Source organism: Triturus cristatus, chromosome 6 (genome assembly GCF_964204655.1).
Source record: "Triturus cristatus chromosome 6, aTriCri1.1, whole genome shotgun sequence".
NCBI classification, from domain to species: Eukaryota; Metazoa; Chordata; class Amphibia; order Caudata; family Salamandridae; genus Triturus; species Triturus cristatus.
The window spans coordinates 101,385,015-101,409,997 of NC_140589.1; the positions used below are offsets into that span (position 1 = coordinate 101,385,015).

Here is a 24,983-nt window from a genome sequence, read left to right on the forward strand (position 1 = left end):
CAAGAGCAGGGAAAAGCAGGTCTCCTTCACTACTAGACTACTCTTCTATGCCTCCCTGCCGTTCACTCACTCTGTCTTTGTTTCATTCTCTCCTTCCACAACACTCCTTCTCACTCACTCGCTCTATCACTTGTATTTTTGCCCTTGCTCTGCATTCTATAGTGGAAACATCTCTTGAATGAAGCATCTGAAAATGACGTGACATAAAATTTAAAACCTCCTTATTGGAAACCTAAAACATCACAAGACTTAATGTAACCCATTTCTTTCATAAAAAAGATTTTTAAAGTACCCCACAAAACAAATATAAAACACCACGAGTGCTAGAAGAATATTACATTAACGTTAAAGATAGAATAGGGCAAATGCATTTGCAGTTGAAACTGAAGTTTGGTACTTATTCAGATATTATTTACATTGCCAATTTTTAGCTGAGATTCTAAAGGAACTGAGAGAGAAAATGGAATTCAAGTTTTGTCAGAAGTGGGATTCGAACCCACGCCTCCAGGAGAGACTGCGGCCTTAACGCAGCACCTTAGACCACTCGGCCATCCTGACCCCGTGCTGCGTTTTCATCTAAAGGGTGAGAAAGATATTAGGAACCAAAAAATGCACAGAGCTTAGGCCAATAGTGGCTAGAGCAAGAAAAAAACTCACTGCACTCTTCCAAGAAGACAATCCTATAAGCCACTGCGAGGGAAATGATCATATTTCTCAAGAAAAAAATTAGAGTAAACAGAGGACTGTCAGAAGTGGGATTTGAACCCACGCCTCCAGAGGAGACTGCGACCTGAACGCAGCGCCTTAGACCACTCGGCCATCCTGACTTGCTTTCCCAGCATCTTCCAGAGGCCAGACAGCAATGCAGGTGAGGTACTGAAAAGGAATGCCCTCAATTTATTTATCCTATTATATGCACTTCCAACAGATCTTTGAACAATCTGTACAGAGCAGGACCTATGGAGAACTCTTTAGAACTTTGAGGCGAACAAAGAGAAAGTGCTATTCACCAGCCACTTGAACGGCTCAAAGCTGCTTTGAAATTGAGACAATAGCCACCTCTTGGCTGGCTAAAGCAATTTCAACAAGGGATCTCAAAGTCACAACATAGGGTGGAGTATGCAAATTTAAGCAGCCCCTGATCAAAGCCCTGAGGAAATTGCTGTAAGTGTGCTGGAGTCCAGTTGTCTACCAGATGAATGGCATTCTTCCAAATTTGCTGGGCCCGTCTGGCCAGGGCATACAAGAGCATGACTCTTCCAGATGACCTCTTACATGGGTCCTATGCTCATTTGGTAAGGATTGCGCTTTGTCAGCAAGACGTTATAGAACCTAAATATATGAGAAACCCCATCTCTCTTGACAAGAGGAGAACGGAATAACGTGCCAAGTGAAGACCAACAGATGCAACTTCCATCAGATGTTAACCTGATAAAGGAGATTAAATCTCCAAAAGGCATGTCAGAAGTGGGATTCGAACCCACGCCTCCAAAGGAGACTGTGGCCTAAACACAGCGCCTTAGACCTCTCGGCCATCCTGACAGTATCTGCTTTTAAGAAATGAATAAAAGTTACTCAGAAACGTCTACCTCCATGCAAGCCTGAAATAATTTAAACCTTCAAACACAAGGTGCAACTTTATGCACAGGACAATAAACACAGAAGAACACATACGAAAGCACTTTATTTCACAGGTATACAGTTTTCATGCTTTTAGAACACCACATACCTCTCACCAGCTAATTAGGGTCCTGTATCCGACTCACAACATTTCCTTGCCTGCGACCTCTCTCTCTACACAAACAACTACAGCACAGGAAGTAGGAAGGCAATAGGTGGGGCAGTTTATGCAAATTTATGCTGCCAATGTGCCTTGCAGATTCATGCAGGATTTCTAGATCCTTGCTGGATACAAGAGAGTAGGCCTTGTTCCAGATAAACTATCCCTAGCAGGGAAAGTCTGAGCACAGGCACTCTTTTGCTCTTTAGCCCCTGGCCTGGGACTCACCCTCACTTGCTGAGGCGTGAAATTCTGCATACCAACTTTGCACAAAAGGTATGTTTGTGGTTGTTTGGGAATGGGTGGGAGGTCAAGAGCAGGGAAAAGCAGGTCTCCTTCACTACTAGACTCCTCTTCTATGCCTCCCTGCCGTTCACTCACTCTGTCTTTGTTTCATTCTCTCCTTCCACAACACTCCTTCTCACTCACTCGCTCTATCACTTGTATTTTTGCCTTTGCTCTGCATTCTATAGTGGAAACATCTCTTGAATGAAGCATCTGAAAATGACGTGACATAAAATTTAAAACCTCCTTATTGGAAACCTAAAACATCACAAGACTTAATGTAACCCATTTCTTTCATAAAAAAGATTTTTAAAGTACCCCACAAAAGAAATATAAAACACCACGAGTGCTAGAAGAATATTACATTAACGTTAAAGATAGAATAGGGCAAATGCATTTGCAGTTGAAACTGAAGTTTGGTACTTATTCAGATATTATTTACATTGCCAATTTTTAGCTGAGATTCTAAAGGAACTGAGAGAGAAAATGGAATTAAAGTTTTGTCAGAAGTGGGATTTGAACCAACGCCTCCAGGAGAGACTGCGGCCTTAACGCAGCGCCTTAGACCACTCGGCCATGCTGACCCCATGCTGCTTTTTCATCTAAAGGGTGAGAAAGATATTAGGAACCAAAAAATGCACAGAGCTTAGGCCAATAGTGGCTAGAGCAAGAAAAAAACTCACTGCACTCTTCCAAGAAGACAATCCTATAAGCCACTGCGAGGGAAATGATCATATTTCTCAAGAAAATAATTAGAGTAAACAAAGGACTGTCAGAAGTGGGATTTGAACCCACGCCTCCAGAGGAGACTGCGACCTGAACGCAGCGCCTTAGACCACTCGGCCATCCTGACTTGCTTTCCCAGCATCTTCCAGAGGCCAGACAGCCATGCAGGTGAGGTACTGAAAAGGAATGCCCTCAATTTATTTATCCTAGCATATGCACTTCCAACAGATCTTTGAACAATCTGTACAGAGCAGGACCTATGGAGAACTCTTTAGAACTTTGAGGCGAACAAAGAGAAAGTGCTATTCACCAGCCACTTGAACGGCTCAAAGCTGCTTTGAAATTGAGACAATAGCCACCTCTTGGCTGGCTAAAGCAATTTCAACAAGGGATCTCAAAGTCACAACATAGGGTGGAGTATGCAAATTTAAGCAGCCCCTGATCAAAGCCCTGAGGAAATTGCTGTAAGTGTGCTGGAGTCCAGTTGTCTACCAGATGAATGGCATTCTTCCAAATTTGCTGGGCCCGTCTGGCCAGGGCATACAAGAGCATGACTCTTCCAGATGACCTCTTACATGGGTCCTATGCTCATTTGGTAAGGATTGCGCTTTGTCAGCAAGACGTTATAGAACCTAAATATATGAGAAACCCCATCTCTCTTGACAAGAGGAGAACGGAATAACGTGCCAAGTGAAGACCAACAGATGCAACTTCCATCAGATGTTAACCTGATAAAGGAGATTAAATCTCCAAAAGGCATGTCAGAAGTGGGATTCGAACCCACGCCTCCAAAGGAGACTGTGGCCTAAACAGAGCGCCTTAGACCTCTCGGCCATCCTGACAGTATATGCTTTTAAGAAATGAATAAAAGTTACTCAGAAACGTCTACCTCAATGCAAGCCTGAAATAATTTAAACCTTCAAACACAAGGTGCAACTTTATGCACAGGACAATAAACACAGAAGAACACATACGAAAGCACTTTATTTCACAGGTATACAGTTTTCATGCTTTTAGAACACCACATACCTCTCACCAGCTATTTAGGGTCCTGTATCCGACTCACAACATTTCCTTCCCTGCGACCTCTCTCTCTACACAAACAACTACAGCACAGGAAGTAGGAAGGCAATAGGTGGGGCAGTTTATGCAAATTTATGCTGCCAATGTGCCTTGCAGATTCATGCAGGATTTCTAGATCCTTGCTGGATACAAGAGAGTAGGCCTTGTTCCAGATAAACTATCCCTAGCAGGGAAAGTCTGAGCACAGGCACTCTTTTGCTCTTTAGCCCCTGGCCTGGGACTCACCCTCACTTGCTGAGGCGTGAAATTCTGCATACCAACTTTGCACAGAAGGTATGTTTGTGGTTGTTTGGGGATGGGTGGGAGGTCAAGAGCAGGGAAAAGCAGGTCTCCTTCACTACTAGACTCCTCTTCTATGCCTCCCTGCCGTTCACTCACTCTGTCTTTGTTTCATTCTCTCCTTCCACAACACTCCTTCTCACTCACTCGCTCTATCACTTGTATTTTTGCCCTTGCTCTGCATTCTATAGTGGAAACATCTCTTGAATGAAGCATCTGAAAATGACGTGACATAAAATTTAAAACCTCCTTATTGGAAACCTAAAACATCACAAGACTTAATGTAACCCATTTCTTTCATAAAAAAGATTTTTAAAGTACCCCACAAAACAAATATAAAACACCACGAGTGCTAGAAGAATATTACATTAACGTTAAAGATAGAATAGGGCAAATGCATTTGCAGTTGAAACTGAAGTTTGGTACTTATTCAGATATTATTTACATTGCCAATTTTTAGCTGAGATTCTAAAGGAACTGAGAGAGAAAATGGAATTCAAGTTTTGTCAGAAGTGGGATTCGAACCCACTCCTCCAGGAGAGACTGCGGCCTTAACGCAGCGCCTTAGACCACTCGGCCAATCTGACCCCATGCTGCTTTTTCATCTAAAGGGTGAGAAAGATATTAGGAACCAAAAAATGCACAGAGCTGAGGCCAATAGTGGCTAGAGCAAGAAAAAAACTCACTGCACTCTTCCAAGAAGACAATCCTATAAGCCACTGCGAGGGAAATGATCATATTTCTCAAGAAAATAATTAGAGTAAACACAGGACTGTCAGAAGTGGGATTTGAACCCACGCCTCCAGAGGAGACTGCGACCTGAACGCAGCGCCTTAGACCACTCGGCCATCCTGACTCGCTTTCCCAGCATCTTCCAGAGGCCAGACAGCCATGCAGGTGAGGTACTGAAAAGGAATGCCCTCAATTTATTTATCCTATTATATGCACTTCCAACAGATCTTTGAACAATCTGTACAGAGCAGGACCTATGGAGAACTCTTTAGAACTTTGAGGCGAACAAAGAGAAAGTGCTATTCACCAGCCACTTGAACGGCTCAAAGCTGCTTTGAAATTGAGACAATAGCCACCTCTTGGCTGGCTAAAGCAATTTCAACAAGGGATCTCAAAGTCACAACATAGGGTGGAGTATGCAAATTTAAGCAGCCCCTGATCAAAACCCTAAGGAAATTGCTGTAAGTGTGCTGGAGTCCAGTTGTCTACCAGATGCATGGCATTCTTCCAAATTTGCAGGGCCCGTCTGGCCAGGGCATACAAGAGCATGACTCTTCCAGATGACCTCTTACATGGGTCCTATGCTCATTTGGTAAGGATTGCGCTTTGTCAGCAAGACGTTATAGAACCTAAATATATGAGAAACCCCGTCTCTCTTGACAAGAGGAGAACGGAATAACGTGCCAGGTGAAGACCAACAGATGCAACTTCCATCAGATGTTAACCTGATAAAGGAGATTAAATCTCCAAAAGGAATGTCAGAAGTGGAATTCGAACCCACGCCTCCAAAGGAGACTGTGGCCTAAACACAGCACCTTAGACCTCTCGGCCATCCTGACAGTATAGGCTTTTAAGAAATGAATAAAAGTTACTCAGAAACGTCTACCTCCATGCAAGCCTGAAATAATTTAAACATTCAAACACAAGGTGCAACTTTATGCACAGGACAATAAACACAGAAGAACACATACGAAAGCACTTTATTTCACAGGTATACAGTTTTCATGCTTTTAGAACACCACATACCTCTCACCAGCTATTTAGGGTCCTGTATCCGACTCACAACATTTCCTTGCCTGCGACCTCTCTTTCTACACAAACAACTACAGCACAGGAAGTAGGAAGGCAATAGGTGGGGCAGTTTATGCAAATTTATGCTGCCAATGTGCCTTGCAGATTCATGCAGGATTTCTAGATCCTTGCTGGATACAAGAGAGTAGGCCTTGTTCCAGACAAACTATCCCTAGCAGGGAAAGTCTGAGCACAGGCACTCTTTTGCTCTTTAGCCCCTGGCCTGGGACTCACCCTCACTTGCTGAGGCGTGAAATTCTGCATACCAACTTTGCACAGAAGGTATGTTTGTGGTTGTTTGGGGATGGGTCGGAGGTCAAGAGCAGGGAAAAGCAGGTCTCCTTCACTACTAGACTCCTCTTCTATGCCTCCCTGCCATTCACTCACTCTGTCTTTGTTTCATTCTCTCCTTCCACAACACTCCTTCTCACTCACTCGCTCTATCACTTGTATTTTTGCCCTTGCTCTGCATTCTATAGTGGAAACATCTCTTGAATGAAGCATCTGAAAATGACGTGACATAAAATTTAAAACCTCCTTATTGGAAACCTAAAACATCACAAGACTTAATGTAACCCATTTCTTTCATAAAAAAGATTTTTAAAGTACCCCACAAAACAAATATAAAACACCACGAGTGCTAGAAGAATATTACATTAACGTTAAAGATAGAATAGGGCAAATGCATTTGCAGTTGAAACTGAAGTTTGGTACTTATTCAGATATTATTTACATTGCCAATTTTTAGCTGAGATTCTAAAGGAACTGAGAGAGAAAATGGAATTCAAGTTTTGTCAGAAGTGGGATTCGACCCCACGCCTCCAGGAGAGACTGCGGCCTTAACGCAGCGCCTTAGACCACTCGGCAATCCTGACCCCATGCTGCTTTTTTATCTAAAGGGTGAGAAAGATATTAGGAACCAAAAAATGCACAGAGCTTAGGCCAATAGTGGCTAGAGCAAGAAAAAAACTCACTGCACTCTTCCAAGAAGACAATCCTATAAGCCACTGCGAGGGAAATGATCATATTTCTCAAGAAAAAAATTAGAGTAAACACAGGACTGTCAGAAGTGGGATTTGAACCCACGCCTCCAGAGGAGACTGCAACCTGAACGCAGCGCCTTAGACCAGTCGGCCATCCTGACTTGCTTTCCCAGCATCTTCCAGAGGCCAGACAGCCATGCAGGTGAGGTACTGAAAAGGAATGCCCTCAATTTATTTATCCTCTTATATGCACTTCCAACAGATCTTTGAACAATCTGTACAGAGCAGGACCTATGGAGAACTCTTTAGAACTTTGAGGCGAACAAAGAGAAAGTGCTATTCACCAGCCACTTGAACGGCTCAAAGCTGCTTTGCAATTGAGACAATAGCCACCTCTTGGCTGGCTAAAGCAATTTCAACAAGGGATCTCAAAGTCACAACATAGGGTGGAGTATGCAAATTTAAGCAGCCCCTGATCAAAGCCCTAAGGAAATTGCTGTAAGTGTGCTGGAGTCCAGTTGTCTACCAGATGCATGGCATTCTTCCAAATTTGCAGGGCCCGTCTGGCCAGTGCATACAAGAGCATGACTATTCCAGATGACCTCTTACATGGGTCCTATGCTCATTTGGTAAGGATTGCGCTTTGTCAGCAAGACGTTATAGAACCTAAATATATGAGAAACCCCATCTCTCTTGACAAGAGGAGAACGGAATAACGTGCGAAGTGAAGACCAACAGATGCAACTTCCATCAGATGTTAACCTGATAAAGGAGATTAAATCTCCAAAAGGCATGTCAGAAGTGGGATTCGAACCCACTCCTCCAAAGGAGACTGTGGCCTAAACACAGCGCCTTAGACCTCTCGGCCATCCTGACAGTATAGGCTTTTAAGAAATGAATAAAAGTTACTCAGAAACGTCTACCTCCATGCAAGCCTGAAATAATTTAAACCTTCAAACACAAGGTGCAACTTTATGCACAGGACAATAAACACAGAAGAACACATACGAAAGCACTTTATTTCACAGGTATACAGTTTTCATGCTTTTAGAACACCACATACCTCTCACCAGCTATTTAGGGTCCTGTATCCGACTCACAACATTTCCTTGCCTGCGACCTCTCTCTCTACACAAACAACTACAGCACAGGAAGTAGGAAGGCAATAGGTGGGGCAGTTTATGCAAATGTATGCTGCCAATGTGCCTTGCAGATTCATGCAGGATTTCTAGATCCTTGCTGGATACAAGAGAGTAGGCCTTGTTCCAGATAAACTATCCCTAGCAGGGAAAGTCTGAGCACAGGCACTCTTTTGCTCTTTAGCCCCTGGCCTGGGACTCACCCTCACTTGCTGAGGCGTGAAATTCTGCATACCAACTTTGCACAGAAGGTATGTTTGTGGTTGTTTGGGGATGGGTGGGAGGTCAAGAGCAGGGAAAAGCAGGTCTCCTTCACTACTAGACTCCTCTTCTATGCCTCCCTGCCATTCACTCACTCTGTCTTTGTTTCATTCTCTCCTTCCACAACACTCCTTCTCACTCACTCGCTCTATCACTTGTATTTTTGCCCTTGCTCTGCATTCTATAGTGGAAACATCTCTTGAATGAAGCATCTGAAAATGACGTGACATAAAATTTAAAACCTCCTTATTGGAAACCTAAAACATCACAAGACTTAATGTAACCCATTTCTTTCATAAAAAAGATTTTTAAAGTACCCCACAAAAGAAATATAAAACACCACGAGTGCTAGAAGAATATTACATTAACGTTAAAGATAGAATAGGGCAAATGCATTTGCAGTTGAAACTGAAGTTTGGTACTTATTCAGATATTATTTACATTGCCAATTTTTAGCTGAGATTCTAAAGGAACTGAGAGAGAAAATGGAATTCAAGTTTTGTCAGAAGTGGGATTTGAACCAACGGCTCCAGGAGAGACTGCGGCCTTAACGCAGCGCCTTAGACCACGCGGCCATCCTGACCCCATGCTGCTTTTTCATCTAAAGGGTGAGAAAGATATTAGGAACCAAAAAATGCACAGAGCTTAGGCCAATAGTGGCTAGAGCAAGAAAAAAACTCACTGCACTCTTCCAAGAAGACAATCCTATAAGCCACTGCGAAGGAAATGATCATATTTCTCAAGAAAATAATTAGAGTAAACACAGGACTGTCAGAAGTGGGATTTGAAACCACGCCTCCAGAGGAGACTGCGACCTGAACGCAGCGCCTTAGACCACTCAGCCATCCTGACTTGCTTTCCCAGCATCTTCCAGAGGCCAGACAGCCATGCAGGTGAGGTACTGAAAAGGAATGCCCTCAATTTATTTATCCTAGCATATGCACTTCCAACAGATCTTTGAACAATCTGTACAGAGCAGGACCTATGGAGAACTCTTTAGAACTTTGAGGCGAACAAAGAGAAAGTGCTATTCACCAGCCACTTGAACGGCTCAAAGCTGCTTTGAAATTGAGACAATAGCCACCTCTTGGCTGGCTAAAGCAATTTCAACAAGGGATCTCAAAGTCACAACATAGGGTGGAGTATGCAAATTTAAGCAGCCCCTGATCAAAGCCCTAAGGAAATTGCTGTAAGTGTGCTGGAGTCCAGTTGTCTACCAGATGCATGGCATTCTTCCAAATTTGCAGGGCCCGTCTGGCCAGGGCATACAAGAGCATGACTCTTCCAGATGACCTCTTACATGGGTCCTATGCTCATTTGGTAAGGATTGCGCTTTGTCAGCAAGACGTTATAGAACCTAAATATATGAGAAACCCCATCTCTCTTGACAAGAGGAGAACGGAATAACGTGCCAGGTGAAGACCAACAGATGCAACTTCCATCAGATGTTAACCTGATAAAGGAGATTAAATCTCCAAAAGGCATGTCAGAAGTGGGATTCGAACCCACGCCTCCAAAGGAGACTGTGGCCTAAACACAGCGCCTTAGACCTCTCGGCCATCCTGACAGTATAGGCTTTTAAGAAATGAATAAAAGTTACTCAGAAACGTCTACCTCCATGCAAGCCTGAAATAATTTAAACCTTCAAACACAAGGTGCAACTTTATGCACAGGACAATAAACACAGAAGAACACATACGAAAGCACTTTATTTCACAGGTATACAGTTTTCATGCTTTTAGAACACCACATACCTCTCACCAGCTATTTAGGGTCCTGTATCCGACTCACAACATTTCCTTGCCTGCGACCTCTCTCTCTACACAAACAACTACAGCACAGGAAGTAGGAAGGCAATAGGTGGGGCAGTTTATGCAAATATATGCTGCCAATGTGCCTTGCAGATTCATGCAGGATTTCTAGATCCTTGCTGGATACAAGAGAGTAGGCCTTGTTCCAGATAAACTATCCCTAGCAGGGAAAGTCTGAGCACAGGCACTCTTTTGCTCTTTAGCCCCTGGCCTGGGACTCACCCTCACTTGCTGAGGCATGAAATTCTGCATACCAACTTTGCACAGAAGGTATGTTTGTGGTTGTTTGGGGATGGGTGGGAGGTCAAGAGCAGGGAAAAGCAGGTCTCCATCACTACTAGACTCCTCTTCTATGCCTCCCTGCCATTCACTCACTCTGTCTTTGTTTCATTCTCTCCTTCCACAACACTCCTTCTCACTCACTCGCTCTATCACTTGTATTTTTGCCCTTGCTCTGCATTCTATAGTGGAAACATCTCTTGACTGATGCATCTGAAAATGATGTGACATAAAATTTAAAACCTCCTTATTGGAAACCTAAAACATCACAAGACTTAATGTAACCCATTTCTTTCATAAAAAAGATTTTTAAAGTACCCCACAAAACAAATATAAAACACCATGAGTGCTAGAAGAATATTACATTAACGTTAAAGATAGAATAGGGCAAATGCATTTGCAGTTGAAACTGAAGTTTGGTACTTATTCAGATATTATTTACATTGCCAATTTTTAGCTTAGATTCTAAAGGAACTGAGAGAGAAAATGGAATTCAAGTTTTGTCAGAAGTGGGATTCGAACCCACGCCTCCAGGAGAGACTGCGGCCTTAACGCAGCGCCTTAGACCACTCGGCCATCCTGACCCCATGCTGCATTTTCATCTAAAGGGTGAGAAAGATATTAGGAACCAAAAAATGCACAGAGCTTAGGCCAATAGTGGCTAGAGCAAGAAAAAAACTCACTGCACTCTTCCAAGAAGACAATCCTATAAGCCACTGCGAGGGAAATGATCATATTTCTCAAGAAAAAAATTAGAGTAAACAGAGGACTGTCAGAAGTGGGATTTGAACCCACGCCTCCAGAGGAGACTGCGACCTGAACGCAGCGCCTTAGACCACTCGGCCATCCTGACTTGCTTTCCCAGCATCTTCCAGAGGCCAGACAGCCATGCAGGTGAGGTACTGAAAAGGAATGCCCTCAATTTATTTATCCTATTATATGCACTTCCAACAGATCTTTGAACAATCTGTACAGAGCAGGACCTATGGAGAACTCTTTAGAACTTTGAGGCGAACAAAGAGAAAGTGCTATTCACCAGCCACTTGAACGGCTCAAAGCTGCTTTGAAATTGAGACAATAGCCACCTCTTGGCTGGCTAAAGCAATTTCAACAAGGGATCTCAAAGTCACAACATAGGGTGGAGTATGCAAATTTAAGCAGCCCCTGATCAAAGCCCTAAGGAAATTGCTGTAAGTGTGCTGGAGTCCAGTTGTCTACCAGATGCATGGCATTCTTCCAAATTTGCAGGGCCCGTCTGGCCAGGGCATACAAGAGCATGACTCTTCCAGATGACCTCTTACATGGGTCCTATGCTCATTTGGTAAGGATTGCGCTTTGTCAGCAAGACGTTATAGAACCTAAATATATGAGAAACCCCATCTCTCTTGACAAGAGGAGAACGGAATAACGTGCCAGGTGAAGACCAACAGATGCAACTTCCATCAGATGTTAACCTGATAAAGGAGATTAAATCTCCAAAAGGCATGTCAGAAGTGGGATTCGAACCCACTCCTCCAAAGGAGACTGTGGCCTAAACACAGCGCCTTAGACCTCTCGGCCATCCTGACAGTATAGGATTTTAAGAAATGAATAAAAGTTACTCAGAAACGTCTACCTCCATACAAGCCTGAAATAATTTAAACCTTCAAACACAAGGTGCAACTTTATGCACAGGACAATAAACACAGAAGAACACATACGAAAGCACTTTATTTCACAGGTATACAGTTTTCATGCTTTTAGAACACCACATACCTCTCACCAGCTATTTAGGGTCCTGTATCCGACTCACAACATTTCCTTGCCTGCGACCTCTCTCTCTACACAAACAACTACAGCACAGGAAGTAGGAAGGCAATAGGTGGGGCAGTTTATGCAAATTTATGCTGCCAATGTGCCTTGCAGATTCATGCAGGATTTCTAGATCCTTGCTGGATACAAGAGAGTAGGCCTTGTTCCAGATAAACTATCCCTAGCAGGGAAAGTCTGAGCACAGGCACTCTTTTGCTCTTTAGCCCCTGGCCTGGGACTCACCCTCACTTGCTGAGGCGTGAAATTCTGCATACCAACTTTGCACAGAAGGTATGTTTGTGGTTGTTTGGGGGATGGGTGGGAGGTCAAGAGCAGGGAAAAGCAGGTCTCCTTCACTACTAGACTCCTGTTCTATGCCTCCCTGCCGTTCACTCACTCTGTCTTTGTTTCATTCTCTCCTTCCACAACACTCCTTCTCACTCACTCGCTCTATCACTTGTATTTTTGCCCTTGCTCTGCATTCTATAGTGGAAACATCTCTTGAATGAAGCATCTGAAAATGACGTGACATAAAATTTAAAACCTCCTTATTGGAAACCTAAAACATCACAAGACTTAATGTAACCCATTTCTTTCATAAAAAAGATTTTTAAAGTACCCCACAAAACAAATATAAAACACCACGAGTGCTAGAAGAATATTACATTAACGTTAAAGATAGAATAGGGCAAATGCATTTGCAGTTGAAACTGAAGTTTGGTACTTATTCAGATATTATTTACATTGCCAATTTTTAGCTGAGATTCTAAAGGAACTGAGAGAGAAAATGGAATTCAAGTTTTGTCAGAAGTGGGATTTGAACCCACGCCTCCAGGAGAGACTGCCGCCTTAACGCAGCGCCTTAGACCACTCGGCCATCCTGACCCCATGCTGCTTTTTCATCTAAAGGGTGAGAAAGATATTAGGAACCAAAAAATGCACAGAGCTGAGGCCAATAGTGGCTAGAGCAAGAAAAAAACTCACTGCACTCTTCCAAGAAGACAATCCTATAAGCCACTGCGAGGGAAATGATCATATTTCTCAAGAAAATAATTAGAGTAAACACAGGACTGTCAGAAGTGGGATTTGAACCCACGCCTCCAGAGGAGACTGCGACCTGAACGCAGCGCCTTAGACCACTCGGCCATCCTGACTTGCTTTCCCAGCATCTTCCAGAGGCCAGACAGCCATGCAGGTGAGGTACTGAAAAGGAATGCCCTCAATTTATTTATCCTATTATATGCACTTCCAACAGATCTTTGAACAATCTGTACAGAGCAGGACCTATGGAGAACTCTTTAGAACTTTGAGGCGAACAAAGAGAAAGTGCTATTCACCAGCCACTTGAACGGCTCAAAGCTGCTTTGAAATTGAGACAATAGCCACCTCTTGGCTGGCTAAAGCAATTTCAACAAGGGATCTCAAAGTCACAACATAGAGTGGAGTATGCAAATTTAAGCAGCCCCTGATCAAAACCCTAAGGAAATTGCTGTAAGTGTGCTGGAGTCCAGTTGTCTACCAGATGCATGGCATTCTTCCAAATTTGCAGGGCCCGTCTGGCCAGGGCATACAAGAGCATGACTCTTCCAGATGACCTCTTACATGGGTCCTATGCTCATTTGGTAAGGATTGCGCTTTGTCAGCAAGACGTTATAGAACCTAAATATATGAGAAACCCCATCTCTCTTGACAAGAGGAGAACGGAATAACGTGCCAGGTGAAGACCAACAGATGCAACTTCCATCAGATGTTAACCTGATAAAGGAGATTAAATCTCCAAAAGGAATGTCAGAAGTGGAATTCGAACCCACGCCTCCAAAGGAGACTGTGGCCTAAACACAGCACCTTAGACCTCTCGGCCATCCTGACAGTATAGGCTTTTAAGAAATGAATAAAAGTTACTCAGAAACGTCTACCTCCATGCAAGCCTGAAATAATTTAAACATTCAAACACAAGGTGCAACTTTATGCACAGGACAATAAACACAGAAGAACACATACGAAAGCACTTTATTTCACAGGTATACAGTTTTCATGCTTTTAGAACACCACATACCTCTCACCAGCTATTTAGGGTCCTGTATCCGACTCACAACATTTCCTTGCCTGCGACCTCTCTCTCTACACAAACAACTAGAGCACAGGAAGTAGGAAGGCAATAGGTGGGGCAGTTTATGCAAATTTATGCTGCCAATGTGCCTTGCAGATTCATGCAGGATTTCTAGATCCTTGCTGGATACAAGAGAGTAGGCCTTGTTCCAGACAAACTATCCCTAGCAGGGAAAGTCTGAGCACAGGCACTCTTTTGCTCTTTAGCCCCTGGCCTGGGACTCACCCTCACTTGCTGAGGCGTGAAATTCTGCATACCAACTTTGCACAGAAGGTATGTTTGTGGTTGTTTGGGGATGGGTCGGAGGTCAAGAGCAGGGAAAAGCAGGTCTCCTTCACTACTAGACTCCTCTTCTATGCCTCCCTGCCATTCACTCACTCTGTCTTTGTTTCATTCTCTCCTTCCACAACACTCCTTCTCACTCACTCGCTCTATCACTTGTATTTTTGCCCTTGCTCTGCATTCTATAGTGGAAACATCTCTTGAATGAAGCATCTGAAAATGACGTGACATAAAATTTAAAACCTCCTTATTGGAAACCTAAAACATCACAAGACTTAATGTAACCCATTTCTTTCATAAAAAAGATTTTTAAAGTACCCCACAAAAGAAATATAAAACACCACGAGTGCTAGAAGAATATTACATTAACGTTAAAGATAGAATAGGGCAAATGCATTTGCAGTTGAAACTGAAGTTTGGTACTTATTCAGATATTATTTACATTGCCAATTTTTAGCTGAGATTCTAAAGGAACTGAGAGAGAAAATGGAATTCAAGTTTTGTCAGAAGTGGGATTCGACCCCACGCCTCCAGGAGAGACTGCGGCCTTAACGCAGCGCCTTAGACCACTCGGCAATCCTGACCCCATGCTGCTTTTTTATCTAAAGGGTGAGAAAGATATTAGGAACCAAAAAATGCACAGAGCTTAGGCCAATAGTGGCTAGAGCAAGAAAAAAACTCACTGCACTCTTCCAAGAAGACAATCCTATAAGCCACTGCGAGGGAAATGATCATATTTCTCAAGAAAAAAATTAGAGTAAACACAGGACTGTCAGAAGTGGGATTTGAACCCACGCCTCCAGAGGAGACTGCGACCTGAACGCAGCGCCTTAGACCAGTCGGCCATCCTGACTTGCTTTCCCAGCATCTTCCAGAGGCCAGACAGCCATGCAGGTGAGGTACTGAAAAGGAATGCCCTCAATTTATTTATCCTCTTATATGCACTTCCAACAGATCTTTGAACAATCTGTACAGAGCAGGACCTATGGAGAACTCTTTAGAACTTTGAGGCGAACAAAGAGAAAGTGCTATTCACCAGCCACTTGAACGGCTCAAAGCTGCTTTGCAATTGAGACAATAGCCACCTCTTGGCTGGCTAAAGCAATTTCAACAAGGGATCTCAAAGTCACAACATAGGGTGGAGTATGCAAATTTAAGCAGCCCCTGATCAAAGCCCTAAGGAAATTGCTGTAAGTGTGCTGGAGTCCAGTTGTCTACCAGATGCATGGCATTCTTCCAAATTTGCAGGGCCCGTCTGGCCAGTGCATACAAGAGCATGACTATTCCAGATGACCTCTTACATGGGTCCTATGCTCATTTGGTAAGGATTGCGCTTTGTCAGCAAGACGTTATAGAACCTAAATATATGAGAAACCCCATCTCTCTTGACAAGAGGAGAACGGAATAACGTGCGAAGTGAAGACCAACAGATGCAACTTCCATCAGATGTTAACCTGATAAAGGAGATTAAATCTCCAAAAGGCATGTCAGAAGTGGGATTCGAACCCACTCCTCCAAAGGAGACTGTGGCCTAAACACAGCGCCTTAGACCTCTCGGCCATCCTGACAGTATAGGCTTTTAAGAAATGAATAAAAGTTACTCAGAAACGTCTACCTCCATGCAAGCCTGAAATAATTTAAACCTTCAAACACAAGGTGCAACTTTATGCACAGGACAATGAACACAGAAGAACACATACGAAAGCACTTTATTTCACAGGTATACAGTTTTCATGCTTTTAGAACACCACATACCTCTCACCAGCTATTTAGGGTCCTGTATCCGACTCACAACATTTCCTTGCCTGCGACCTCTCTCTCTACACAAACAACTACAGCACAGGAAGTAGGAAGGCAATAGGTGGGGCAGTTTATGCAAATTTATGCTGCCAATGTGCCTTGCAGATTCATGCAGGATTTCTAGATCCTTGCTGGATACAAGAGAGTAGGCCTTGTTCCAGATAAACTATCCCTAGCAGGGAAAGTCTGAGCACAGGCACTCTTTTGCTCTTTAGCCCCTGGCCTGGGACTCACCCTCACTTGCTGAGGCGTGAAATTCTGCATACCAACTTTGCACAGAAGGTATGTTTGTGGTTGTTTGGGGATGGGTGGGAGGTCAAGAGCAGGGAAAAGCAGGTCTCCTTCACTACTAGACTCCTCTTCTATGCCTCCCTGCCATTCACTCACTCTGTCTTTGTTTCATTCTCTCCTTCCACAACACTCCTTCTCACTCACTCGCTCTATCACTTGTATTTTTGCCCTTGCTCTGCATTCTATAGTGGAAACATCTCTTGAATGAAGCATCTGAAAATGACGTGACATAAAATTTAAAACCTCCTTATTGGAAACCTAAAACATCACAAGACTTAATGTAACCCATTTCTTTCATAAAAAAGATTTTTAAAGTACCCCACAAAAGAAATATAAAACACCACGAGTGCTAGAAGAATATTACATTAACGTTAAAGATAGAATAGGGCAAATGCATTTGCAGTTGAAACTGAAGTTTGGTACTTATTCAGATATTATTTACATTGCCAATTTTTAGCTGAGATTCTAAAGGAACTGAGAGAGAAAATGGAATTCAAGTTTTGTCAGAAGTGGGATTTGAACCAACGGCTCCAGGAGAGACTGCGGCCTTAACGCAGCGCCTTAGACCACGCGGCCATCCTGACCCCATGCTGCTTTTTCATCTAAAGGGTGAGAAAGATATTAGGAACCAAAAAATGCACAGAGCTTAGGCCAATAGTGGCTAGAGCAAGAAAAAAACTCACTGCACTCTTCCAAGAAGACAATCCTATAAGCCACTGCGAAGGAAATGATCATATTTCTCAAGAAAATAATTAGAGTAAACACAGGACTGTCAGAAGTGGGATTTGAAACCACGCCTCCAGAGGAGACTGCGACCTGAACGCAGCGCCTTAGACCACTCAGCCATCCTGACTTGCTTTCCCAGCATCTTCCAGAGGCCAGACAGCCATGCAGGTGAGGTACTGAAAAGGAATGCCCTCAATTTATTTATCCTAGCATATGCACTTCCAACAGATCTTTGAACAATCTGTACAGAGCAGGACCTATGGAGAACTCTTTAGAACTTTGAGGCGAACAAAGAGAAAGTGCTATTCACCAGCCACTTGAACGGCTCAAAGCTGCTTTGAAATTGAGACAATAGCCACCTCTTGGCTGGCTAAAGCAATTTCAACAAGGGATCTCAAAGTCACAACATAGGGTGGAGTATGCAAATTTAAGCAGCCCCTGATCAAAGCCCTAAGGAAATTGCTGTAAGTGTGCTGGAGTCCAGTTGTCTACCAGATGCATGGCATTCTTCCAAATTTGCAGGGCCCGTCTGGCCAGGGCATACAAGAGCATGACTCTTCCAGATGACCTCTTACATGGGTCCTATGCTCATTTGGTAAGGATTGCGCTTTGTCAGCAAGACGTTATAGAACCTAAATATATGAGAAACCCCATCTCTCTTGACAAGAGGAGAACGGAATAACGTGCCAGGTGAAGACCAACAGATGCAACTTCCATCAGATGTTAACCTGATAAAGGAGATTAAATCTCCAAAAGGCATGTCAGAAGTGGGATTCGAACCCACGCCTCCAAAGGAGACTGTGGCCTAAACACAGCGCCTTAGACCTCTCGGCCATCCTGACAGTATATGCTTTTAAGAAATGAATAAAAGTTACTCAGAAACGTCTACCTCCATGCAAGCCTGAAATAATTTAAACCTTCAAACACAAGGTGCAACTTTATGCACAGGACAATAAACACAGAAGAACACATACGAAAGCACTTTATTTCACAGGTATACAGTTTTCATGCTTTTAGAACACCACATACCTCTCACCAGCTATTTAGGGTCCTGTATCCGACTCACAACATTTCCTTGCCTGCGACCTCTCTCTCTACACAAACAACTACAGCACAGGAAGTAGGAAGGCAATAGGTGGGGCAGTTTATGCAAATATATGCTGCCAATGTGCCTTGCAGATTCATGCAGGATTTCTAGATCCTTGCTGGATACAAGAGAGTAGGCCTTGTTCCAGATAAACTATCCCTAGCAGGGAAAGTCTGAGCACAGGCACTCTTTTGCTCTTTAGCCCCTGGCCTGGGACTCACCCTCACTTGCTGAGGCATGAAATTCTGCATACCAACTTTGCACAGAAGGTATGTTTGTGGTTGTTTGGGGATGGGTGGGAGGTCAAGAGCAGGGAAAAGCAGGTCTCCATCACTACTAGACTCCTCTTCTATGCCTCCCTGCCGTTCACTCACTCTGTCTTTGTTTCATTCTCTCCTTCCACAACACTCCTTCTCACTCACTCGCTCTATCACTTGTATTTTTGCCCTTGCTCTGCATTCTATAGTGGAAACATCTCTTGACTGATGCATCTGAAAATGATGTGACATAAAATTTAAAACCTCCTTATTGGAAACCTAAAACATCACAAGACTTAATGTAACCCATTTCTTTCATAAAAAAGATTTTTAAAGTACCCCACAAAACAAATATAAAACACCATGAGTGCTAGAAGAATATTACATTAACGTTAAAGATAGAATAGGGCAAATGCATTTGCAGTTGAAACTGAAGTTTGGTACTTATTCAGATATTATTTACATTGCCAATTTTTAGCTTAGATTCTAAAGGAACTGAGAGAGAAAATGGAATTCAAGTTTTGTCAGAAGTGGGATTCGAACCCACGCCTCCAGGAGAGACTGCGGCCTTAACGCAGCGCCTTAGACCACTCGGCCATCCTGACCCCATGCTGCATTTTCATCTAAAGGGTGAGAAAGATATTAGGAACCAAAAAATGCACAGAGCTTAGGCCAATAGTGGCTAGAGCAAGAAAAAAACTCACTGCACTCTTCCAAGAAGACAATCCTATAAGCCACTGCGAGGGAAATGATCATATTTCTCAAGAAAAAAATTAGAGTAAACAGAGGACTGTCAGAAGTGGGATTTGAACCCACGCCTCCAGAGGAGACTGCGACCTGAACGCAGCGCCTTAGACCACTCGGCCATCCTGACTTGCTTTCCCAGCATCTTCCAGAGGCCAGACAGCCATGCAGGTGAGGTACTGAAAAGGAATGCCCTCAATTTATTTATCCTATTATATGCACTTCCAACAGATCTTTGAACAATCTGTACAGAGCAGGACCTATGGAGAACTCTTTAGAACTTTGAGGCGAACAAAGAGAAAGTGCTATTCACCAGCCACTTGAACGGCTCAAAGCTGCTTTGAAATTGAGACAATAGCCACCTCTTGGCTGGCTAAAGCAATTTCAACAAGGGATCTCAAAGTCACAACATAGGGTGGAGTATGCAAATTTAAGCAGCCCCTGATCAAAGCCCTAAGGAAATTGCTGTAAGTGTGCTGGAGTCCAGTTGTCTACCAGATGCATGGCATTCTTCCAAATTTGCAGGGCCCGTCTGGCCAGGGCATACAAGAGCATGACTCTTCCAGATGACCTCTTACATGGGTCCTATGCTCATTTGGTAAGGATTGCGCTTTGTCAGCAAGACGTTATAGAACCTAAATATATGAGAAACCCCATCTCTCTTGACAAGAGGAGAACGGAATAACGTGCCAGGTGAAGACCAACAGATGCAACTTCCATCAGATGTTAACCTGATAAAGGAGATTAAATCTCCAAAAGGCATGTCAGAAGTGGGATTCGAACCCATGCCTCCAAAGGAGACTGTGGCCTAAACACAGCACCTTAGACCTCTCGGCCACCCTGACAGTATAGGCTTTTAAGAAATGAATAAAAGTTACTCAGAAACGTCTACCTCCATACAAGCCTGAAATAATTTAAACCTTCAAACACAAGGTGCAACTTTATGCACAGGACAATAAACACAGAAGAACACATACGAAAGCACTTTATTTCACAGGTATACAGTTTTCATGCTTTTAGAACACCACATACCTCTCACCAGCTATTTAGGGTCCTGTATCCGACTCACAACATTTCCTTGCCTGCGACCTCTCTCTCTACACAAACAACTACAGCACAGGAAGTAGGAAGGCAATAGGTGGGGCAGTTTATGCAAATTTATGCTGCCAATGTGCCTTGCAGATACATGCAGGATTTCTAGATCCTTGCTGGATACAAGAGAGTAGGCCTTGTTCCAGATAAACTATCCCTAGCAGGGAAAGTCTGAGCACAGGCACTCTTTTGCTCTTTAGCCCCTGGCCTGGGACTCACCCTCACTTGCTGAGGCATGAAATTCTGCATACCAACTTTGCACAGAAGGTATGTTTGTGGTTGTTTGGGGATGGGTGGGAGGTCAAGAGCAGGGAAAAGCAGGTCTCCTTCACTACTAGACTCCTCTTTTATGCCTCCCTGCCGTTCACTCACTCTGTCATTGTTTCATTCTCTCCTTCCACAACACTCATTCTCACTCACTCGCTCTATCACTTGTATTTTTGCCCTTGCTCTGCATTCTATAGTGGAAACATCTCTTGAATGAAGCATCTGAAAATGATGTGACATAAAATTTAAAACCTCCTTATTGGAAACCTAAAACCTCACAATACTTAATGTAACCCATTTCTTTCATAAAAAAGATTTTTAAAGTACCCCACAAAACAAATATAAAACACCACGAGTGCTAGAAGAATATTACATTAACGTTAAAGATAGAATAGGGCAAATGCATTTGCAGTTGAAACTGAAGTTTGGTACTTATTCAGATATTATTTACATTGCCAATTTTTAGCTGAGATTCTAAAGGAACTGAGAGAGAAAATGGAATTCAAGTTTTGTCAGAAGTGGGATTCGAACCCACGCCTCCAGGAGAGACTGCGGCCTTAACGCAGTGCCTTAGACCACTCGGCCATCCTGACCCCATGCTGCTTTTTCATCTAAAGGGTGAGAAAGATATTAGGAACCAAAAAATGCACAGAGCTGAGGCCAATAGTGGCTAGAGCAAGAAAAAAACTCACTGCACTCTTCCAAGAAGACAATCCTATAAGCCACTGCGAGGGAAATGATCATATTTCTCAAGAAAATAATTAGAGTAAACACAGGACTGTCAGAAGTGGGATTTGAACCCACGCCTCCAGAAGAGACTGCGACCTGAACGCAGCGCCTTAGACCACTCGGCCATCCTGACTTGCTTTCCCAGCATCTTCCAGAGGCCAGACAGCCATGCAGGTGAGGTACTGAAAAGGAATGCCCTCAATTTATTTATCCTATTATATGCACTTCCAACAGATCTTTGAACAATCTGTACAGAGCAGGACCTATGGAGAACTCTTTAGAACTTTGAGGCGAACAAAGAGAAAGTGCTATTCACCAGCCACTTGAACGGCTCAAAGCTGCTTTGAAATTGAGACAATAGCCACCTCTTGGCTGGCTAAAGCAATTTCAACAAGGGATCTCAAAGTCACAACATAGGGTGGAGTATGCAAATTTAAGCAGCCCCTGATCAAAGCCCTAAGGAAATTGCTGTAAGTGTGCTGGAGTCCAGTTGTCTACCAGATGCATGGCATTCTTCCAAATTTGCAGGGCCCGTCTGGCCAGTGCATACAAGAGCATGACTATTCCAGATGACCTCTTACATGGGTCCTATGCTCATTTGGTAAGGATTGCGCTTTGTCAGCAAGACGTTATAGAACCTAAATATATGAGAAACCCCATCTCTCTTGACAAGAGGAGAACGGAATAACGTGCGAAGTGAAGACCAACAGATGCAACTTCCATCAGATGTTAACCTGATAAAGGAGATTAAATCTCCAAAAGGCATGTCAGAAGTGGGATTCGAACCCACTCCTCCAAAGGAGACTGTGGCCTAAACACAGCGCCTTAGACCTCTCGGCCATCCTGACAGTATAGGATTTTAAGAAATGAATAAAAGTTACTCAGAAACGTCTACCTCCATGCAAGCCTGAAATAATTTAAACCTTCAAACACAAGGTGCAACTTTATGCACAGGACAATAAACACAGAAGAACACATACGAAAGCACTTTATTTCACAGGTATACAGTTTTCATGCTTTTAGAACACCACATACCTCTCACCAGCTATTTAGGGTCCTGTATCCGACTCACAACATTTCCTTCCCTGCGACCTCTCTCTCTACACAAACAACTACAGCACAGGAAGTAGGAAGGCAATAGGTGGGGCAGTTTATGCAAATTTATGCTGCCAATGTGCCTTGCAGATTCATGCAGGATTTCTAGATCCTTGCTGGATACAAGAGAGTAGGCCTTGTTCCAGATAAACTATCCCTAGCAGGGAAAGTCTGAGCACAGGCACTCTTTTGCTCTTTAGCCCCTGGCCTGGGACTCACCCTCACTTGCTGAGGCGTGAAATTCTGCATACCAACTTTGCACAGAAGGTATGTTTGTGGTTGTTTGGGGATGGGTGGGAGGTCAAGAGCAGGGAAAAGCAGGTCTCCTTCACTACTAGACTCCTGTTCTATGCCTCCCTGCCGTTCACTCACTCTGTCTTTGTTTCATTCTCTCCTTCCACAACACTCCTTCTCACTCACTCGCTCTATCACTTGTATTTTTGCCCTTGCTCTGCATTCTATAGTGGAAACATCTCTTGAATGAAGCATCTGAAAATGACGTGACATAAAATTTAAAACCTCCTTATTGGAAACCTAAAACATCACAAGACTTAATGTAACCCATTTCTTTCATAAAAAAGATTTTTAAAGTACCCCACAAAACAAATATAAAACACCACGAGTGCTAGAAGAATATTACATTAACGTTAAAGATAGAATAGGGCAAATGCATTTGCAGTTGAAACTGAAGTTTGGTACTTATTCAGATATTATTTACATTGCCAATTTTTAGCTGAGATTCTAAAGGAACTGAGAGAGAAAATGGAATTCAAGTTTTGTCAGAAGTGGGATTTGAACCCACGCCTCCAGGAGAGACTGCCGCCTTAACGCAGCGCCTTAGACCACTCGGCCATCCTGACCCCATGCTGCTTTTTCATCTAAAGGGTGAGAAAGATATTAGGAACCAAAAAATGCACAGAGCTGAGGCCAATAGTGGCTAGAGCAAGAAAAAAACTCACTGCACTCTTCCAAGAAGACAATCCTATAAGCCACTGCGAGGGAAATGATCATATTTCTCAAGAAAATAATTAGAGTAAACACAGGACTGTCAGAAGTGGGATTTGAACCCACGCCTCCAGAGGAGACTGCGACCTGAACGCAGCGCCTTAGACCACTCGGCCATCCTGACTTGCTTTCCCAGCATCTTCCAGAGGCCAGACAGCCATGCAGGTGAGGTACTGAAAAGGAATGCCCTCAATTTATTTATCCTATTATATGCACTTCCAACAGATCTTTGAACAATCTGTACAGAGCAGGACCTATGGAGAACTCTTTAGAACTTTGAGGCGAACAAAGAGAAAGTGCTATTCACCAGCCACTTGAACGGCTCAAAGCTGCTTTGAAATTGAGACAATAGCCACCTCTTGGCTGGCTAAAGCAATTTCAACAAGGGATCTCAAAGTCACAACATAGAGTGGAGTATGCAAATTTAAGCAGCCCCTGATCAAAACCCTAAGGAAATTGCTGTAAGTGTGCTGGAGTCCAGTTGTCTACCAGATGCATGGCATTCTTCCAAATTTGCAGGGCCCGTCTGGCCAGGGCATACAAGAGCATGACTCTTCCAGATGACCTCTTACATGGGTCCTATGCTCATTTGGTAAGGATTGCGCTTTGTCAGCAAGACGTTATAGAACCTAAATATATGAGAAACCCCATCTCTCTTGACAAGAGGAGAACGGAATAACGTGCCAGGTGAAGACCAACAGATGCAACTTCCATCAGATGTTAACCTGATAAAGGAGATTAAATCTCCAAAAGGAATGTCAGAAGTGGAATTCGAACCCACGCCTCCAAAGGAGACTGTGACCTAAACACAGCACCTTAGACCTCTCGGCCATCCTGACAGTATAGGCTTTTAAGAAATGAATAAAAGTTACTCAGAAACGTCTACCTCCATGCAAGCCTGAAATAATTTAAACATTCAAACACAAGGTGCAACTTTATGCACAGGACAATAAACACAGAAGAACACATACGAAAGCACTTTATTTCACAGGTATACAGTTTTCATGCTTTTAGAACACCACATACCTCTCACCAGCTATTTAGGGTCCTGTATCCGACTCACAACATTTCCTTGCCTGCGACCTCTCTCTCTACACAAACAACTAGAGCACAGGAAGTAGGAAGGCAATAGGTGGGGCAGTTTATGCAAATTTATGCTGCCAATGTGCCTTGCAGATTCATGCAGGATTTCTAGATCCTTGCTGGATACAAGAGAGTAGGCCTTGTTCCAGACAAACTATCCCTAGCAGGGAAAGTCTGAGCACAGGCACTCTTTTG

The 24,983-nt window shown here is 43.4% G+C and overlaps 19 non-coding genes across 19 annotated transcripts; all 19 read right to left on the reverse strand.

The window, feature by feature from the left end:
• Nucleotides 1-475: 475 nt before the first annotated feature.
• TRNAL-AAG (transfer RNA leucine (anticodon AAG)) lies at nt 476-558 on the reverse strand. The gene has a single exon. It is a non-coding gene; the product is annotated as a tRNA-Leu (tRNA).
• A 186-nt stretch (nt 559-744) lies between these two features.
• On the reverse strand, nt 745-827 carry TRNAL-CAG (transfer RNA leucine (anticodon CAG)). Its single transcript has one exon. It is a non-coding gene; the product is annotated as a tRNA-Leu (tRNA).
• A 632-nt stretch (nt 828-1,459) lies between these two features.
• On the reverse strand, nt 1,460-1,542 carry TRNAL-UAG (transfer RNA leucine (anticodon UAG)). The gene has a single exon. It is a non-coding gene; the product is annotated as a tRNA-Leu (tRNA).
• Nucleotides 1,543-2,835: 1,293 nt separating this feature from the next.
• On the reverse strand, nt 2,836-2,918 carry TRNAL-CAG (transfer RNA leucine (anticodon CAG)). The gene has a single exon. It is a non-coding gene; the product is annotated as a tRNA-Leu (tRNA).
• A 2,008-nt stretch (nt 2,919-4,926) lies between these two features.
• On the reverse strand, nt 4,927-5,009 carry TRNAL-CAG (transfer RNA leucine (anticodon CAG)). The gene has a single exon. It is a non-coding gene; the product is annotated as a tRNA-Leu (tRNA).
• Nucleotides 5,010-7,732: 2,723 nt separating this feature from the next.
• On the reverse strand, nt 7,733-7,815 carry TRNAL-UAG (transfer RNA leucine (anticodon UAG)). Its single transcript has one exon. It is a non-coding gene; the product is annotated as a tRNA-Leu (tRNA).
• A 2,008-nt stretch (nt 7,816-9,823) lies between these two features.
• On the reverse strand, nt 9,824-9,906 carry TRNAL-UAG (transfer RNA leucine (anticodon UAG)). The gene has a single exon. It is a non-coding gene; the product is annotated as a tRNA-Leu (tRNA).
• A 1,024-nt stretch (nt 9,907-10,930) lies between these two features.
• On the reverse strand, nt 10,931-11,013 carry TRNAL-AAG (transfer RNA leucine (anticodon AAG)). The gene has a single exon. It is a non-coding gene; the product is annotated as a tRNA-Leu (tRNA).
• A 186-nt stretch (nt 11,014-11,199) lies between these two features.
• On the reverse strand, nt 11,200-11,282 carry TRNAL-CAG (transfer RNA leucine (anticodon CAG)). Its single transcript has one exon. It is a non-coding gene; the product is annotated as a tRNA-Leu (tRNA).
• A 632-nt stretch (nt 11,283-11,914) lies between these two features.
• TRNAL-UAG (transfer RNA leucine (anticodon UAG)) lies at nt 11,915-11,997 on the reverse strand. The gene has a single exon. It is a non-coding gene; the product is annotated as a tRNA-Leu (tRNA).
• A 1,294-nt stretch (nt 11,998-13,291) lies between these two features.
• On the reverse strand, nt 13,292-13,374 carry TRNAL-CAG (transfer RNA leucine (anticodon CAG)). The gene has a single exon. It is a non-coding gene; the product is annotated as a tRNA-Leu (tRNA).
• Nucleotides 13,375-16,097: 2,723 nt separating this feature from the next.
• On the reverse strand, nt 16,098-16,180 carry TRNAL-UAG (transfer RNA leucine (anticodon UAG)). Its single transcript has one exon. It is a non-coding gene; the product is annotated as a tRNA-Leu (tRNA).
• A 2,008-nt stretch (nt 16,181-18,188) lies between these two features.
• On the reverse strand, nt 18,189-18,271 carry TRNAL-UAG (transfer RNA leucine (anticodon UAG)). Its single transcript has one exon. It is a non-coding gene; the product is annotated as a tRNA-Leu (tRNA).
• Nucleotides 18,272-19,295: 1,024 nt separating this feature from the next.
• On the reverse strand, nt 19,296-19,378 carry TRNAL-AAG (transfer RNA leucine (anticodon AAG)). Its single transcript has one exon. It is a non-coding gene; the product is annotated as a tRNA-Leu (tRNA).
• A 186-nt stretch (nt 19,379-19,564) lies between these two features.
• On the reverse strand, nt 19,565-19,647 carry TRNAL-CAG (transfer RNA leucine (anticodon CAG)). The gene has a single exon. It is a non-coding gene; the product is annotated as a tRNA-Leu (tRNA).
• A 1,739-nt stretch (nt 19,648-21,386) lies between these two features.
• On the reverse strand, nt 21,387-21,469 carry TRNAL-AAG (transfer RNA leucine (anticodon AAG)). The gene has a single exon. It is a non-coding gene; the product is annotated as a tRNA-Leu (tRNA).
• Nucleotides 21,470-21,655: 186 nt separating this feature from the next.
• On the reverse strand, nt 21,656-21,738 carry TRNAL-CAG (transfer RNA leucine (anticodon CAG)). Its single transcript has one exon. It is a non-coding gene; the product is annotated as a tRNA-Leu (tRNA).
• A 632-nt stretch (nt 21,739-22,370) lies between these two features.
• Nucleotides 22,371-22,453, reverse strand: TRNAL-UAG (transfer RNA leucine (anticodon UAG)). Its single transcript has one exon. It is a non-coding gene; the product is annotated as a tRNA-Leu (tRNA).
• Nucleotides 22,454-23,746: 1,293 nt separating this feature from the next.
• TRNAL-CAG (transfer RNA leucine (anticodon CAG)) lies at nt 23,747-23,829 on the reverse strand. Its single transcript has one exon. It is a non-coding gene; the product is annotated as a tRNA-Leu (tRNA).
• Nucleotides 23,830-24,983: the final 1,154 nt, after the last annotated feature.